This window comes from Apium graveolens, chromosome 2 (assembly GCF_009905375.1).
Source record: "Apium graveolens cultivar Ventura chromosome 2, ASM990537v1, whole genome shotgun sequence".
Taxonomy (NCBI): Eukaryota; Viridiplantae; Streptophyta; class Magnoliopsida; order Apiales; family Apiaceae; genus Apium; species Apium graveolens.
This window is the reverse complement of record NC_133648.1, coordinates 310,046,321-310,053,414: the sequence shown is the minus strand read 5'-3', so window position 1 is coordinate 310,053,414 and position 7,094 is coordinate 310,046,321.

Below are 7,094 nucleotides of genomic sequence, written 5' to 3'. Positions count from 1 at the left end.
TCCTCTAGACTGAACATATCTTCAAGTAGTTCCATCTTCATTTGTACAACCACATTTCCTGTTGAGAAGCCCATATCTCTCTTGCTTCTCCCCCTATGAGAATCAACTGATTAAAGAAGATCACCTTCGTTTACCACCTCTCCCATACAATAGGATCCGCAGATAAAAACCAATGGTACTCCCCTAACAGCTTCTTCCCTTACTAGGAAATCACCTTGTGTTTACCACCTCTCCCGTACAATAGGATCCGTAGTTACAAACAACAATGGTGTGGTGTAGTGTACATTTTTAGGATCTTTTTCTTACTCCCTGCTATTTCTCCCCCTTAGTTGAGGAATCCTCCAAACTTTTACTTAAGCTTTTATCTCGCCCTTAAAGAAGGAATGTATGCCGTCGTCTGAAGGAGATCTCATATTTCACTTGGTTGGAAAAGAAATAACAAGTAGTTTCTCTTCATTTGTACAACCATATTTCCTGTTGAGAAGCCCATATCTCTCTTGCTTCTCCCCCTATGAGAATCAACTGATTAAAGAAGATCACCTTCGTTTACCACCTCTCCCGTACAATAGGATCCGCAGATAAAAACCAATGGTACTCCCCTAACAGCTTCTTCCCTTACTAGGAAATCACCTTGTGTTTACCACCTCTCCCGTACAATAGGATCCGTAGTTACAAACAACAATGGTGTGGTGTAGTGTACATTTTTAGGATCTTTTTCTTACTCCCTGCTATTTGTTTGTTCGACAATAACACACAAATACCTAGAGGATAACTCAACTAACAAATAAGAAAAAGATATAAACATACATGCAAAGTAAATAGCAGAAAAGTTCTGGATGAGATTTAACATTTTCCAGATTCCAAGTAGATGTTCCTCTAGACTGAACATATCTTCTGATTAACGAACAAATCAAGATCCTAGACTTGTGTGATATTTCAACTCCTTGAATTTTTATTTATTCAAAAATTCATAATGACTTCACATAAAGTTGGAACCGTTAAAATTCCACAATTTGATAAAGAGAATTATATCATGTGGAAGAAGAAGATGCTATTATTTTTACAAGTTGTAAATCCCAAATATTCAAACTTGTTAAAGAAGGGTATAAAAACTCCGATGGTTATTGAACCGGAGGTAATAATAAATGGTGTGGTGTAGTGTACATTTTTAGGATCTTTTTCTTACTCCCTGCTATTTCTCCCCCTTAGTTGAGGAATCCTCCAAACTTTTACTTAAGCTTTTATCTCCCCCTTAAAGAAGGAATGTATGCCGTCGTCTGAAGGAGTTCTCATATTTCACTTGGTTGGAAAAGAAATAACAAGTAGTTTCTCTTTCTTCCTCACTGTGAGTGTGTGATTCTGTTTAGTGTACCTCACATGTGTTTCACTCTTCTCTCCACTCGTGTTTACACTCTTTCTCACAAGTGTATCACTCCTCTCATAGCTCCATATTCCAGCTGTACCTGCAAGGAAAATCACCTTAGCCATCCTTAAGGAGGTCACAGGTGGTGCAATGGGAGTTCACAAATCCCCATCCTTGTTAAACTCGTCAGATGAATCTGAGTCATAATTTACAAGTTGCTAGTTTCCCTTTTAGGGTTCCAGATTTGAATTCTGGGAAGGTAAACAATGATCCAACAAATTTAGCATAAGGATTAAAGTTCCCTTCTAATGTCTGTGAAGACATTTCCTTGTGACTTATCAGGTAATATCTGAATCATTGTCAACAAGTTACCGATCTGCACCTATGTCAGATCCACTATCCGCAGATGCATCCAGGGGATTTAAGCCTGGGGAGGTAGACACTGACCACTGACATATGGCTTTTGGATCAGTATCCTCTCCTAACACCTGTAAAGGCAATTGGTCCACTAACGAACCTTGAACAATCGAATCTGACCTTAAAATGGTCGAAACTCTTGTTTCCGTTAACTCATCCTTTGTGTGTGTAACCTCTCCTTGTGCATCAAGAATTGTTTATGTTTGAAGTGGTGACACTACATCGGATACCTTGGCCGACAGGCAAAATTCAATAGACTCACCCTATTGAGAGAATGAATCTAGTAACTGTTTTTGTGCCTTTTCAGCCATTACATCTTTTTGAGAAGATGTATGGGGGCTAGCAGTTGTCTCGGTTTAAATACTACTCATCTATGTAGGAGACAGAGCTACTGGGTTGACTACAGAACCTTCCTTATGTGGTGCACTAGGCACTATCTCCCTCACGCTCATTCATACTACTTTTAGTGGTAAAAGAGTGTTGGTTGGTTCTGTTTTTGTGTTTGTCTTTACAGTCTGGGATAGACGTTGTGGGTTTTCAACCTCATGACTGTTAATGAAAGAAAGTCATTGGAGACTGAACCTGTAACACAGAACATATGGTGATAGAGAGAAAATGATTTACAATAGTGATTTCAAAAGATTTTACACGAAATAAGAAATCACTAATGTAGAAAGAAGTTTGATTTTGTTTTTCAATATGAATGAGTTTTTGATAAAACATTGATCACTTAGGGTAAAGTCTAAGTAATTCTCATTCATGTCAAAAGCTTACAAATATCTGCAACATAATGTTAACAAGATATCATTGACCGATACTTGTCAAGTACTTTAGATACTAATTGTTATGTTGCATAAACAATATACCACTGCACATATAAAACAATATGATTGTGCCTAGTGATAAGATAGTTACTAATATGACGACTCTACTTATTCATATAAAATTATAACTTCTGTTAGAGTGCCATACCATGTCCTTGACGATTGCTTGAGCAGTATACTAGTTCATACCAACCTGAAGTGAGATTGTGAAGAAGAAATTGCATAGTCCAATAGATCTGCAGCTGCAAAGTCCATGAACCGTGGTGCATTGACTTCCTCTTTTGACTTACCAACCAGGAGTACACTTGTACACATCTTACTAGAGTACAATTCCAAGTGTAATGTGCAGCAGGTGTCTGATATGTCGTAATATTCTCAAGTCTCGTCACTGGTGCTATATGTTAGATACTGCTTCCTGATAATAACCTAGCACAATATACAAAATTACAATGATAACATTCCCAGCTTGCAAACAACCATATCCCTCAGATAAACCTTTGCTGTTATCTCCAAAGGTAACCATGGGGCCAGCTTTCTCAATCCATATTTGATAGCAGGGCTCTATCTCCGGTCATATGTCTTGATGATCCATTGTCAAGAATCCACACTACCGGTTACACCTGTTTAATGCCCTGCACTACAAATGGATTAGACCTTCTTCGGAACCCAAACTTGGTTGGGCCCGGCATACTTGTAGAACTGTCCTTTGTCAGGCAAAACAACATTTTTAATTTTAATTGTCTCAACTTTCTCAATGACTGAACATTTGACCTTGTAAACAGCCTTAACAAATTTCTGTTTAAGCTTAGGCACAAATGTCTCCTTTCTAGCCTTAGAAGGACTGGCAGTCTTAGACCTATCATGCTTCTTGTTATTCACATGCTGACGAGGAGTAGTCTTATCATTAGACACATGCTTACCATTAAAATAAGCATACATCATATTAAAAGCACAAGACATACAATTAGCAACACCACATGCTTTATGAGAGTGATTAACAGCAGGTAATTTATGCATGGTAGATATGGCATTATTGTTATCCAACTCATGTGTGTCTGAGTTAGTCTCAGTTGCTTTCACAACTTTGACTGGAACTTTCGACTCACTTGACTTGGAAACAATCTTCTCATAAGCATGATCCTCAGCACGTATTTCTTCTTGAATAACAGAAGAGGTCGCATCAAATGGTTCAGCAATTGATGCTTTATAGAGGGGTTCATCAACACCCTTAAGCACATGTGGTACTTCCCTCCCTTTAGCACGGACATGAGGAGGGGAGTTTATGCCTAATTCTCCAATAGCAGCATTGTAATCATATCCTATTCTAGATGTTTGATTAACAGCTTGCTTACTGTAGAACTCTTTAGCCTTCGAACAAGAATTGAAGTAGGCTCTAACCTTAGTCTCAAGACCGGTGATCTTGTCTTTGAGAATAGTTTCAAGTTTTCTATAACAGTCAACTCTATTCTCTAGAAAAGATACATGTTCTTTTAATTTGTCTTGATTAATATGCACAAGTCTTAATTCATTGACCTCTTTCTCAAGGTCTGTGATCTTTAAACTTAACAGTTCATTATCACGACGTGCACAATCTAAGTTACCTCTTAGATGATAAACCATTTCAGCACCAGAAAGTTTTACCTCTATTCTTGACGATGAAGCTTTTCCATCAATAGCCATAAGAGCAAGATTTCCTTCATCTTCATCTTCACTGTCAGTATCATCCCAGCTTCTTCCCTTTGCCAGATAAGCCCTTTCAGAGTTCTTTCTTACTTGCTTTGGCTTCCTACATTCTGTGGCAAAGTGTCCCAACTCATTGCAGTTATAGCATCTAATGGTGCTTCGATCAACCATCCCTGTTTTGTACCCACCACTACTGGTGTTAGAGGATGAAGATCCACCTTTCTGGAATTTGTTGTAGTTGGACTTGTACTTAAGCTTGGGATTCCTCCTGTATCTGACATGGGAGAATCTCTTGACAATTTGGGCCATTGATTCATCTTCCAATTGCTCCAGCTCTTCCAAGGAATAAAAATCATCACTTGATTGATTTGTAGTAGGAGGATCATATTCTGCTACTAACTCATTTTCCTCACCCTTGGAAAACTGTACCATTCTTTCTAACTGTTGAGATTGTTATTGTTGTTGACCTTCAGCTACAAGTGCAGTAGATGTGCTGACCATTCTATCCTTCCCATAGACTTCCTTCTGTTGAATCTGCTCCAACTCATAGGTTTTTAACACTCCATAGAGCCTGTCCAAAGAAATCTCACTCAGATCTCTAGCTTCTCTAATGGTAGTGATTCTATGTTCAAGATGAGCTGGCAGTGTTAAAAGGAACTTTTTGTTGACCTCCCTGATTGAATAATACTTTCCATTGATGTTCAGGTTGTTGATCAACGCATTGTACCTCTCAAACACTTCAGTAATTCCTTCTCCTGGATTTGATTTGAAATGTTCATATTCAGAGGTTAGGATTTCCAACTTGTTCTCCCTAACTTCCTCTGTGCCTTCATTAATCACCTCAATAGTTTCCCACATGTGTTTGGAATTTTTACAGTTCATCACATGTCTGTTCATCAAGGGATCAAGGGAATCAATTAATATTAATTGAAGGCTGGCATCCAAGGAGGCTTCTTCCTTCTCAGCAGGAGTAAAATCTTCAGGCTCTTTTGGATAGGTTCTAGCTTCAGTAGTCACCACACCATCTATTATTACCTCCGGTTCAATAACCATCGGAGTTTTTATACCCTTCTTTAACAAGTTTGAATATTTGGGATTTGCAACTTGTAAAAATAATAGCATCTTCTTCTTCCACATGATATAATTCTCTTTATCAAATTGTGGAATTTTAACGGTTCCAACTTTATGTGAAGTCATTATGAATTTTTGAATAAACAAAAATTCAAGGAGTTGAAAAATCACAAAAATCTAGGATCTTGATTTGTTTGTTAATCAGAAGGCTCTGATACCAATTGTTAGGTCCCAATGTGTTTGTAGAAGGGGGGGGGGTTGAATACAAACATTACCGAATAATCGAATAAATGCGGAATAAAAAATGTGAAACAAAATTCAAGTTAAATAAAAATATTATTAAACTTGAGAGGTGTTACAACAACTGTATCGATTACAAGGTATTAATCTCAAATCAATTATCACAAATCTAGAATAAATTCGACATGAACTTTTTCTATTTTTGCAATAATTAGAATCAAATGCTAAACGCGATTTGAGATTAAGTTCTAGGGATTTTGATCCGCTAGATTGTTACACAAGAACAAGATAAAGATTTCTAGTTGATTGGATTTAACTTTACAATCTAGAAATTGATCTTGAAGTTTGCAGATGAGATGAAATATTTTTCTGCTTCTTTTTTTTCTTTTGTTCTCGGGTTCTATATGTTGGATGGATAATTGAGTTGAATGACTTCTGCTTCTATTTATCAACAGCCGAATTAATTGAATTGGAATGACAATCCTTTAAGCTTGTATGACAATCGGTGAGACTATCCTTTTGAGCTAGCAAGACAATCGTTTGAACCAGCATGACTATCGGTAGGACAATCTTTTGAACTGGCATGACAATCTCCTTCCTAGTGTAACTTTCAGTATGACAATTGAAATGACTTGGCATGACAATCGGTATGACAATCCAGATTGTCATGCTAGTTCATTTTCAATTGTCTTGCTGATTTAAGATTGAATTTAATCCAATTAAACTTCTGAAAATTCCTAAAATTAATTCTGAATTAATTAATCAATTAATTTAATTAATCAATAAATTAATCTTTGCAGATATAATTTATTTACTTAATTAAATTATATGACTTAATTAATTAATAGAGAATTAATACTAACCCTGAGCAGCATCCATTCTTCTGAATATCTTCTGAAAATCACTGAGAATTATGAATCAATTCCGCCACTTCAACGTTGACGCTCAATGTACTGTCTGGTTCATGAGTGACTAACTTCCGTGACGTTTCTTCATGTCTTGACTTTGACGCTTTGATTTTCTTCAGATTAAATCCTTGTAATTAATGATACTCTGACGAGATCTCTGTCACTTGATTAAATCCACGATCTTGATTTATATCACTGAGGCATGATCAACTTCTTGAACTTCTTCCAGTGAATTAACTCCTCAAGTCTGTAGATGAACCTTGTTTCTGAATCCTTTGACAGATATTACTTTGCGAGATCTCTCTGACAGTCGATCCACTATTTACTTATTACATTCTTATTTGAGTTGAGTTGAATCCTCGAATATACAAATAGGCTATGACATATGACTTACACAAGTGCTGAAAGCAGTTTTGAAGCTGCTGAATTAAAGGTACCTCAAACTACTTATGCCTTTCATACTGATGATATTAATGAGTTGAGAAGATATCTTAAAACCATCTTCATTTAGTTATAGAGATCAAACTTTAACATGTGAAAGATTAACTTCTGAAAATCTTGATTGCAAAAAGAGGAATGATTATTTAG